Source organism: Mytilus edulis, chromosome 9 (genome assembly GCF_963676685.1).
Source record: "Mytilus edulis chromosome 9, xbMytEdul2.2, whole genome shotgun sequence".
Taxonomy (NCBI): domain Eukaryota; kingdom Metazoa; phylum Mollusca; class Bivalvia; order Mytilida; family Mytilidae; genus Mytilus; species Mytilus edulis.
Window position 1 is genome coordinate 54,545,951 of NC_092352.1, and position 12,959 is coordinate 54,558,909.

Genomic DNA, 12,959 nt, shown 5'->3' on the forward strand with positions numbered 1-12,959 from the left:
AGATTTTTTGCTGCATTAATTCTGGAAGTTTAAGAAACCTGATAAAACAGTGATTATAAATCATCTTTCTAAAAATATTTCGACTGAAATCTGTAAAAAGACAGACTGAAATTTAATCTTTCAATCTAAAGAAAATTCAGAAGCCACAGGACAGTTGCCTTGGCAGAATTTTATTTCCAGCAACTGATTTTATGTCAGTACTGTTTTGGAGGTCTTTTTTTAGTGTCAAAGAATGTGAAATCTACTGACAATTTTTGTGAAGCAAAGGAATTGAAAATGTGCCCTGACTTTTTTATCAATTAATTGGTGCTGAACGTTGACGTTTGACCAAGTAACCTCAAAATCAATTGCAGTCTTTTTCAATGAAATGGAAATAACAATTTGAAAGTAAAAGTTGCAGCGAGAAACTCCAACAACCTGAGGAGTCCTTCAGCTGCCCCCATAAACAAATATGTATACTAGTTCAGTGATAATTGACGTCATACTTAACTCCAAATTCTAATATGACGTCCTTCAAATGCTTTGAGTACACACCCGTGGTAAAATATGAATATATTGCCATAGCTGTTCCAATCGTACTCCCATGTCATATATGTTTTTTTATGAATGAGGTGCCCAATGTCATAGAACGATGACGTAAGAATATAAGCATTTTATGGGAAAATACACGCATGTGAAACCGAAAATCATCACAAGGAAACGTAAACAAACGATGCTAAAATGTGGTATAAATGTGATATAAGCCATTTTTTTTTTATACATATAAGACAAATAAGAAATTATCATTTAAATTCATCCAAAAAGTATCTAAATACGTTATGGTTAAAAGTTTAAGCATGTCACTAATTCAGTTTTCTCCATTGTTTTACGCCAATTTGATTAGTGCGTTTATTAATGGGAACGGCAAATATTTGCCTCCACCTAAAGCTCTTTGATAATAAAAAAATAATGGCCGTATTTGTCCTATTAGAATCGAAATAATTCCTGGGTCTTAAATCGTGATTTTACCACGGGTTGTCCCTTTATGCCGATATTTTACCCCTCGCTTTCGCTCAGGTTAAATATTTGTCATAAAAGGCCCACCCGTGGTAAAACCACGATATATTCAAGCCCCCATGAATTATTTCTTAATTTTACACAAGAAACTAAAATTAAAATTTATATGTATGAAGGATTACCATAAGAAAGCCTTATTCATATATCATGATATAAGTTGCACTTTAAACCTCTTTCCAACATTGCACATATAAAGTAACCTATGACGTGATAAGCTATATAGCTACTTTTTCTAATCAATTTCTTATTGAAAAACAGCAGGATATATTTTCTTACTGAATCTAATAATATAATAAATTCTCTCAGACAGAAAAAGAAGAGGAATAGACAGAAATTCTTTTAAAAATCTGTTTCAAATTGTCTGGCTGCCATGCTGTAATATGTAAACCTGATTTTGTCAACCAAGTACAGAATACTAATGAACAAATATGCCAATCTCCAAAGACAGTAAAATAGAGTCCTTATCTAATTTGCATCATTTAAAGATAGAATACTTGATTTTGGTCTGTGCTCAATGTTATTGCATTTTATAGTCAATTGTCTTACAATGGAAGGGGTCAGCAAGTTCGTGTATTCAACAGTGACAATCTATACCAGGATGCATGCTTAAGGGCACTAGGGTTCATATTTCTTTTCAATCCATAGCTCTGTCACGTTTATCAGTCAAACTAATCAATTCCATGTAGCCTTGGTTTTTTTGTTGCAAAGTTGTTCTATACTTCAGTATTTTTTTAATTTTATGTAACAGTTACTTCACTCATTAACTAGAGGCTCCATGGAGCAGGTACAAAGCATATGGCATTTTTGCATAAAATAGTTACAATGCTCAAGAATATTTATGATGATTTGCAGTGGCAGATCCAGAGGGGGGGTCCTGGGGTTGGAATCCCCCCTTCTTATTTTTTTAGGATCAATGCAGTTGAATGGGGACATATGGTTGGAACCCCAAACCCCCCTTTATCCTGGGTTAGGACACCCCCCTTTTGAAAATGGCTTGATCCTCCCCTGATTTGTACGGGTGTGGGCCAAAATCTTGCCTTAGCTTCTTGATCATTTTCTGTTGTGCAATTTACTGAATCTTCAATGAAATTTTTTTTTCTTTTTCAAATGAGTTAAAATTGTGGGACATTTAACAACTGTAAGTTGTTGATTAGTGGTAGTACATGCATTCATATTGAAGTGAATATTTTCATACGGTTTTAACTATCACTAACTTATTGCAGCAGATTAAAATGCATATATGTATCATAAAATTATTTTTTCAAATACCAAGGTTTTAAATTTATAAGTACATGTAAGTAGTATTAACATAAATGTTGAAGGTCACATATTCAATGGGGCAAATGATATCATGAGTTTCTTTCACTTGAATTTTGTAAACTTGTACTTTTATTTGTCAAATTCATAAATAACCTTGTTTAATTGACAATAAGAATATTCTTAAAATATCTTCATTCATTAATATATCAAAAGTCCAGCCATATTCTTAACTAATTAAATGCATCAACTGTAAGCCTTTTGATTGACAATAACAAATGCCTACCTAATCCTATAGATCAACTGTTTACACAATAGCAGAATGATCAGTGAATCTGATTTCATGAAGCAAATCTATCATGTTCCTAATGAATTATTTAATTAAATCAATTTATGATGTGTATACTGACAAACATAACACATATTTATTCAAAATTAGTTTTTTTATAAGACAAAATTTTATACCAGATTTTAAAAGTAACTTATTTAGAAATTTGGCATTCGCCAAAACATACTATATATTCTTGTATATATTCTCGCTACATTGAAGACCTATCATTGGTGGCCTTCGGCTGTTGTCTGCTCTATGGTCGGGTTGTTGTCGCTTTGACACATTCCCCATTTCCTTTCTCAATTTTATTTTATACAAAGTGATGAGGGGGGATAGGACCTTATCGGGACTCCGGGATCGGGTGTTTTTAAGCTCGGGATTTCGGGATTGACCCTTTCGGGATCCGGGAATCCTTTTTTTAGGATTTCGGGACGTCAGGATTTACTTTATTTAAATTCGGGACCTCGGGATTTCGTTTTTTTAAGTCCGGGATTTCGGGATCAGGACCCCTCCTATCCCCCCTCAGTGATGGCACTCCACCAAGAAGTAATTGTATTATAACGGAGTCAATGTGGGACTTTCTTTGAGTTATTATTGTATCTGTGACACACAAATGATGCCACAGCAGATGCAAATTGTTATTTTAAAATACACAAAGTTGAGCATGGGAGCACATAGGTATATGGTTTACTGCAGGAGGAGTTATCTGGAAAGGCTATGTACAAGTATATACTCCAAAAATGACAATGTTCCAACTATATCCAAAAAGAGAGAATAGTAATAAAAATCAAAACCCTGACCACATGCACATCTTCAATATTTGTACAAACAGCCAGCAAAGAGAAAACTTCCTTAGCATTCAAACTGTATGAAACAATTATATACCCATAATGAAATTGATGAACAAACAGGGGTAAAACAATAATATGCATGTCTCCCAACTTTCAGTTGCAAGGGCATAAAAACAGCAAATGTTTTGTATACAATTTTTAACCTAGACCAATGAATTTTACAACAACCAACTGTTCTATTTTCACAAACAAAAATAACTGTTTCTCTGACAATAATGTAAATGATAAAAACTTTTCTCTAACTGCTGTTTAAAGTCACATAATACGTAAGTATAATTAATAATGGATAGTTTTAACAACTGCATTATGTTAGATATATTATTAAAAGTACCATATTTCCGTAAAGTTAGCTGTGTTTACATTATTTTTCCTTTCAGTAGTCAAACATTGACAATATTTCTATCATCAGACAGAATTACCCAATACAAAAACTAATGAAAAATGAGATACATTAATTGCATGAGTTTTAACTACTGAATAATTAACAACTAGTGATACACATTGTGATTATTAAACAATATAAACCTATAGAATATCATAAATCAGTTAGGAACAAGATGAAAGTATTTTTTATATACATGTACCACCAAAGACAAACCCTATTATTTAGTTGCTATGTTTGGTTGCTGTCTTTAACATGTTTAATGTTTTTTTGTTTGTTTAAATATTATGTACATAAAATGTTTTACGTTTTGCCATGTGGAAACCTTTATAACTTACAATACAAAATGTGTTTTCTTCATTGTTGGAGGTGACCTGTACGTGTTAATCATGTTAAGGTGGTACTTAACACTACAGGGAGATAACTCTGTAAAATCAGCTAAACGTTTTAATTACGTTGTATTTTAAGGGAATATTAAGCTTCTCAATGATCAAAATAAGTGTTTGTTAAACCGCTATATATATATAGGATGCAATCAGCAGTTTTTTTCTATGACGTTTTGAGGGACCATGCATAAGTGACCCTTAGTGGTGGACTGATTAATAAAGATACTTGTATAAAACTAGATATCACTGGAATCAGAATGTTCTCTAGTTTATAATGAAATAAAAATAATGTGTACTTTTAATATATTAAAAATATTCCATCCAATGAACATGGGAAAAAAAAGGTATAATTTGAACATAAAAAACTTGAAAAAAACCATGTCATGTGCACACCCATGAAGACATGATCCATGCACATTTTACATAATCAAAACTGTATGAAATTTGTAGGTTTTTACCTGGCCTTTCAATAAAATCTTGTTTCAGGGTACGGTCTCCTTCTCCGAAAAGATCTACAGTGGCTGCAAATAAGTTTTAAATTTTTACTGCCAAAAAAACAGGATGTTTACAGTGTTGTCTCCCCTCAAAACATGTAAAGTTAATATCATTTTTAAGATTATTTCAATCATTCAACCTGTTTTAATTGAAAGCTTATTAACTAATTTTTACAATCAAATACAAAAAACATGATACTTTTTCACCAATTGAGTAAATAAACAGGGGTTTCCCTCCATGGTTATTTTTAGCCCTAGTTTTTTATACGAAACTGTTTATAGCACCCATAACCAATGTAATTTTTCTGATAAAATAGTTGGTTCAAATTTTTTGAAATTTTTATATTTTTGTCAAAGGGTCAGAGTAAATACTTTGACAAACTTTTATGAAAATTAAACGAGCCAAATTAATTTTAGTGAAGGTGTTGGGTACCACCTTAATTAAATCTACATCAATTGGTTTCTAGTGGATGGTAAAGTGTCTCATTTTCAATAATACCACATCTTCTTATTTCTATAAAGATCATAATTTTTTATCTGTCTTATACTTACTAATGGTGCTGTGAATTTTCTATTACTACTGTTAACCATAAAAATATGTCTATTCCAAATTCATGTCTTTCATGTCTGAAACAAGATAGTAAAATAGTAAGTATATAGACAATAGTTTCAACATGTTTGAAGAAGTAAAGTGTAAAATCATGGACATATATTATATACTAGAACACACCCGTGATATCGCGGGTCCGTGACTGAATTAAAGTATTACTATGCGCAAGCCTTATCTTAGTATTAGTACTGTCATCTGATAAAGTCATGCTGATTATAAGATACACATTTTTCTCTGCTTTCAAATCTTTCTGTTTGAACCCGTCGAACTGGAACTTATCAATTATTGGTAATATTAAATATTTGGAAAACAAAAGGTCCTGGAATGGAGTATTTTTTAATCAACAGCATTGTCCTATATTAGTTATAAATAAAGTTGAATTCTTTGATTCGCTGTTTTACGTCATGCATGCCCGCCTGAGACTACTAATTATAACATATATAGTAGTCTCAGATGCCCGCTTACAAATTGAAACTTATTTTAAGTCCAGATTTTTAGTATTCGTATTGTTATCTTAGAAAGTCTTACGGATTAAAATACTACAATAGGTAACAATTTGACAATTTAGTAGTGTCAACCCTGTGATTATGACCAGTTTATATAGCATATTATTAATCCTGAATACACCGTTTGGTGGTGCGCCTGTCAGATGCGGAACGTACAGATAAGGTAATAGGTAACAGGTGATTATACTATTGGTATCGATATCGGACTCGACCCGGAACTTCCTAATTATTGGCGATATTAATTACGTGGAAAACAAAAGGGCCTGGAGTGGTGTAATTTTTAATCTACACCTTTGTACTATATTAGTTGTATATAAAGTTGAATTCTTTGATTCGTCGTTTTTACGTGATGACGGCTGACAAATTGGACCTCGAAATTTTAGTATTATAGATATGTTAATATCAACATAAGACTCCAAAGAGTACTGGTATGTATTGCTCATTTGGGTCTATGTTTGATGTACTAGCTCCACTGTGAATAGAAAATAAATTTGTTCAGTTCTTTGAGAGTTGAAACCTCTTTGGAAAAAAAACGCACTTATTGGTAAAATAGTCACTATGAGTACAAATTTAAAGTAATAATTCCAATAAAGTCAATGGACAGTTTTTTCCATGTGACTTATTTGCATATCTTGCATTGATGAACAGTTTGTTAATATCAACATGAAGCTCAAAAGAGTATGTACTGCGTTTCAAAAGCTTCTAGAATTTGTGTCTTAACTTTCTTTTTACAAGAAGTTTTGAATACCAGAACTTGGTTGTAAAATCAAATTAAAAAGCATGCGGATCCATAACAAAAGTATGGATGAAATCTAAAATAAATTAAATAGAGATCTACAAATTACTATTATACATGTATAATTTATAAAGAAAGTAATTACTGATGTGATTCACAGCAGCTCCATTTAAATAATTTATAAGTTGTATTCAATTTCTGTGCACAAAATAAATTATAATCCATAAATTTTATGTGAATTTTCCAGATGGAAATTCTAGTTTTTTCCCTTTTCCTTTTTTCTGATTATTCTAAAATAAAGAAGGAAAATAAATTAACATACTTATCTTTCCAAATAACTATTCAATACAAATTTCCGTAATAAGAGTTCTTCTAAGAATAAGAATAATATATTCTTTATATTAAGGTGTAAACATGGTAAACAAATCGATTAGATTTCTATGTGTCTGTCAATTGAAGACAGTCTCCTCAAGAGACCTAATTCTATCTCGTAATCAATTTTTCTTACACTACATCCCTCATAATTCTGGACATAATCTGATTAACTGTATAGAATGGATCTGATTTTCAATATGGTATCCTTCATTTCCTTCATTATATATTATCAAGTTCTTAACCTAACTAACTTCTGAGGTGAACATCTTTTTATGGTATTATTCTGTGATCAGATAAGTGTAATTTTCCTTATCATGCAATAAAAGGATACTCTTAGTCTACTATCACTTTGTTATAATTGATATGAATAGAGATAAAAATCAGTTTAAAAAGGAAAGATGTTTGGTGAGTTTTTAAAAGGAAAAAAATATGTAAAGTATAAAAAGACAACACTTTAACCATGTTAACAGCAGATACTTATAATCTGGAGAAATTAATTGGAATCATTGACATTAATTGGAGTGTTTAATCATTGTTAATTGTCAAATACGAGTGTTTAATCATTGTTAATTGTCAAATAAGAGTGTTTAATCATTGTTAATTGGAGTGTGTGATCATTGTTAATTGGAATGTTTAATCATTGTTAATTGGATTGTTTAATCATTGTTAATAGGAGTGTTTAATCATTGTTAATTGGATTGTTTAATCATTGTTAATAAGAGTGTTTAATCATTATTAATGGGAGTATTTAATCATTGCATGTAAAATAGAGTATTTAATCATTGTTAATTGTCAAATAAGAGTGTTTAATCATTGTTAATTGTCAAATAAGAGTGTTTAATCATTGATTGTTAATTGGAGTGTGTAATCATTGTTAATTGGAATGTTTAATCATTGTTAATTGGAATGTTTAATCATTGTTAATAGGAGTGTTTAATCATTGTTAATTGGATTGTTTAATCATTGTTAATTAGAGTGTTTAATCATTATTAATGGGAGTATTTAATCATTGTTAAATAGAGTATTTAATCATTGCATGTTAAATAGAGTATTTAATCATTGTTAAATAGAGTATTTAATCATTGTTAAATAGAGTATTTAATCATTGTTAAATAGAGTATTTAATCATTGTTGATTAGAGTGTTTAATCATTATTAATGGGAGTGTTTAATCAAATTCTCAAATTCTTTATTAACTTTGAGCCTTACGGCTCATCAGTAGAATCAAGTACATGTACAGTGTATACATATGGCATATTACAAACAATATAAACAATATGTATAATAAACAATAGGTGACGTCAGAAGTTTCATCAATACAAAATATCTTTTATAACAATAAACTGTTTCTTAATTTAAAAGAGAAATGTATAAACTTTCCCAAGTTACAAAGCTGTTTTGTGTTTTCACCTGACAATAATTCTATTAATTTAAAAGTTGATGGCCTAGACCAGTAATATTTTTTTATATATTTTTTTTGCAAATCAGTATATCTACTACATTGAAGGATAAAATGAAATTCATCCTCTATTACTCCTAAATCACAAAAAATACAATTTCTTTCATTTCTATTAGTACCGACATAACGTCCAGTTTCAATACAAAGGTTATGTGAAGTCAAACTAATCCTTGTTATACATTTACGAAAAAGTACAGGAATGCATTTCTGTAAATAAAATTGCAAAACTACATTTGTTACAACATACTTATATAACCTACACTTTGAAGAAGAATCTAATAAAAATTGTAACTCTTGGTTAGCTTGATCAAACAAACGCTGTCTTATCAAAGGTAAATATGAGCTGTCTACATTTAACAACCACTGATTATCCCACAAATTATTCATACCAAGACTATATATCAATCTTTTAACATATGTTGCCCAATTCATACATTTTGAACAATTTAACACAAGTTCTTTATAACAAGACCTTAATATACAATTGTCACTAATTAAAATTTTGAACCAAAATTTAAGTATTCTATAATTACGCTCATACTGCAGTGGAAATCTACCTAATTCAAAATAGACCATCACATTTGAGGTCGTTCTTTTGACACTTAATAACATTTTGCAGTAGTCCAAATGGACCTTTTCTATCATAGATTTGTGTACTCCCCATATTTCACACCCATACATTAATATGCTACTAACATAAGTATCAAAAAGACTAAGCATTGTAAATACATTTAAACATAATGATGATGTAGTTCTTCTCATACTGAACATAGCTTTTCTACCTTGTTCTGCACAATGTTTCTGTGTTTTAAGAAATTTACAATTATACGGTATTAATATTTAATCATTGTTGTTCATTATAGTTTTTAAAATTGCCTCTCATCAGTTTTTTTTCTATTTCATATTCAGTGATAATTTTCAATCTGTAGTTACTATATTGAGTATGGTTTTACTCAAACAAATTTCATAGAGTGAGAATTATATGATGTCAAAAAAACGTCATTGTAATTTCCGAGATAAATAGCAATAAACAGATTACCAATGGTTTTTCAAACACAAGGAAACTGTAGTCAAGAAACTCGTTTATTTCCATAACCTAAGATAATCTAATATATTTCCTTTAGAGTGCATAGAATTGTAGATGGCAGATCTTTTATTATCAGTCTATGTTGAATTAATTCATAACTGTTCTAGACTTGGGACAATTCAGAGCTAGACATATTGTATATACACAGGTCTGTCTATTGTTGAAAACTACATCAGTCTGGTTACATCTAGAGGTCAATATACGGGTCTTCTACTACAGTCAAGTGTCAACACAGTATGTCCATTGCATATGTCTATACAGAGTACCATGATATCACAGTTCAATATTATTCACTAAACAAGAATGTGTCCATAGTACACGGATGCCCCACTCGCACTATAATTTTCCATGTTCAGTGGACCGTGAAATTGGGGTCAAAACTTTAATTTGGAATTAAAATTAGAAAGATCATATCATAGGGAACATGTGTACTAAGTTTCAAGTAGTTGTGACTCTAACTTCATCAAAAACTACCTTGACCAAAAACTTTAACCTGAACTTCGCACTTTCATTTTCTATGTTCAGTTGACCATGAAATTGGGGTCAAAACTATAATTTGGCATTAAAATTAGAAAGATCATATCATGGGGAACATGTGTACTAAGTTTCAAGTGGATTGGACTTCAACTTCATCAAAAACTACCTTGACCAAAAACTTTAACCTGAAGTCGGACGAACGAACGGAGGCACAGACCAGAAAACATAATGCCCCTCTACTATCGTAGGTGGGGCATAAAAAGTTATTTATCTTAATTGAACTGTCAAGTGACTGAATTACATTTTGACACATCAACTGTTCAGTATTTTACAATGTTCATTTTAACTTTTAAATATAATGTAACGTGTTCGTAAACCGGTGAGAACCTTTCTAACCAACCAAACCAACCACCAAACCAGACAGACACCAACAACGAACCAAATGAATTTAACAAGAAATATGAACGCTCAAAATAATTACTAATACTGCTACTGCATACTGCATATCACACAAATATAGTATCTGGGTCAGCACAGTTTTCGTTTTACATGTGTGTGTAATAGGACAGATTGTATTTTTATATGTAATGCAATAAAGTATCACATTAGTGACAAGAATTTACGTTGATGTTCTGAGTATAAACACAAAATCGCTTCAAGTGTATAACAAGTTTAATTCACCAGACATAATAATAGTAACAACTGGAACACGAATTAACAGATACAAATTTCTTAAAGCAGCAATCAACAATTAACAATATTCCGTATAGATTAGACGAACAGATAATACTTTACAACTGGTTCACCAGAAAGTAACATTCAAGAAACACAGATTCTAGCTGCAACTCTCCATATAAATACATATAAATACTACTACAATTTTCGTAACTCTCTTTCTATATCATAAAGATATATTAACAGCAACCTCACTATTAGAAACAAATGGACACTTTTGACGACTTTACGCACCTTTCTCCTATTTAAAGTTAAAATTCATTATTTATAAACTTTATTCTCCAAACTTATAATATTTAGAAAACAAGAAAAATATTAAACGTCTGCCTCCGTTCAAAACTGGAACAATTAAATGAACTGCATAAATAATTATATTGCATACATGTATACATGTATATATTGCATATTCTGGAACTTAAAAGATATTAAATTAAAACTGTACGTTAAAAATTAATCAGACACGTAAATTAAGCTGCTAGCCGGTGGTAGGAACAAGCTGGAACTGACGTAAAATACTATAAATCATGCGCTAGTGTTGTTATTTCGAAATTCCAAATATGGATAAAATCTAAGACCAAATAAGGAAACTTCCTTATAAGGCAAATATCTTTGCACTTAACGTCTTAGAAAATGATGTCATTACAGCCCTATTACTGTAAAAAGGTGCACAACGTCGGTGCATAAATAGTTCATAAGGATTTATTATCTAAATCTAAATAAAACTCCCTTTTACATAAACTTTACATAAAATACTTTAACCTTTATCCCTATTTAGAAAACATACAAAAATATAACTACAACATGTTCAGTATAGTCTAAAAATTATAAGATTTCTATTGACAATATATATAATTTACAACAATACCCGTTACTTCCTGTAAAAGCGAAAGTGAAAGTAATGTACATTTGATCAAAAGCTGTCGGTCAGAAAACATTTGGCAAGATTTTTACCGTTATTTGAGTGCTGGATATTGTCCTCCCTATTCTATTTAGCTTGTTTATTCTATGAATCAGTAACTAAATATGTTTATCCATCATTGTCCATTATATGGGGACGAAGTCCCCTATTACAGTAGAAAATTCAATAAAACAAAAAAAAAAAAAAAAAAAATCAGGAAAATTTCCCGAATTTTTCATTGTACTAATGAACTCAAAATCGTTCAATTTTTTTTTTTGTCACGTTTTTTAATTTCCGGATCTGCGCAGAACACATAACTCTACTTCCTTCTTCCGGTCTTGTTGTCGTGAGACTTTAGTTAGTCTAGTAAAATATAGAAACTCAAGGAACACAATACCAATATTTCATTTTTAATCATTCTTTGTCTTTTGTATGAATAAACGTTACCTGGTGCATTGCGTTTCTTTGTTTACATTGAACATGACGTCATAACTTAAATAACGTCACAAGTAAAATCCCTAACAACAGAACCAAAATCGGAAACGTTACGGTATTTTCGTTTCTTTTTTTAACAAATATGTTACAAAAAAAATAATTTAAACAAACTTCGTCCCCATTCACAGGTAATGCCTGCCTCATATTAATGTAGAAAAAACATTCTACACTATACACTACATGTATAGTGTGGAATGAACAAAAAGGCAAAATCAGTGGAATTTTTTAAAAGCAAAATCAGTGGAATTTTTTATCGTCTAAACATACACCTTATTGCTAATCCCGGCTGACCCGGCCGCTTGAACTTTTGACGTCAACAACAATCATTTTTCCATTGTGGCGTCAGATATATTGTTTTATGACGTCAACATTTTACAGGAAACTATGTGATATCAAGCAATGCGGACAAATAGCGATAAGGTGTATTCTAAAAGGAAGTGTACATTTTATTGTCATGCACCAAAAATTACCATTAAAGTCATTTGCATTGGCTAAAATGATTGTTATGCGTTATAAAGGTACCCCCATTATTGAGTATATACAATGAAATTTGTCAAAGTAAATAAACAACATGTGTAAACAACTAAACTGAAGAAAGAGGGGTTATGGTGAAGGAAACTATAGTTTTACATGGTGATAAAGTTAACAAACACTATTTCCACATTTTGTAATTACTTACATGAAGTACCAATTATCAGTAAAATCAAATAGTGCAGTTCTTTGTTGTTGTAGATCTCAAATCGGTACACGAAAACATGACATTCTGTACATCTTATTACCTTTCTTTCTTTTTCATTGGATTACTTTCGGACCAAAAATCCGATA

At 30.6% G+C, this 12,959-nt stretch overlaps 1 protein-coding gene across 2 annotated transcripts in view; it reads right to left on the reverse strand.

Moving 5' to 3' along the window:
• Positions 1-12,947, reverse strand: part of LOC139489777 (TBC1 domain family member 16-like) — a 46,723-nt gene extending 33,776 nt beyond the window's left edge. Inside the window, exons 1-2 of one of the 2 annotated variants that reach the window (XM_071276595.1) lie at positions 12,814-12,947; positions 5,310-5,384 (exon numbers count right to left, since the gene is read on the reverse strand). The gene's annotated coding sequence lies outside the window, so the exon portion shown is untranslated. The remainder of the gene's footprint in view (positions 1-5,309; positions 5,385-12,813) is intronic. The other variant, XM_071276597.1, reaches the window with a different exon arrangement.
• Between the last annotated feature and the right edge of the window lie 12 nt (positions 12,948-12,959).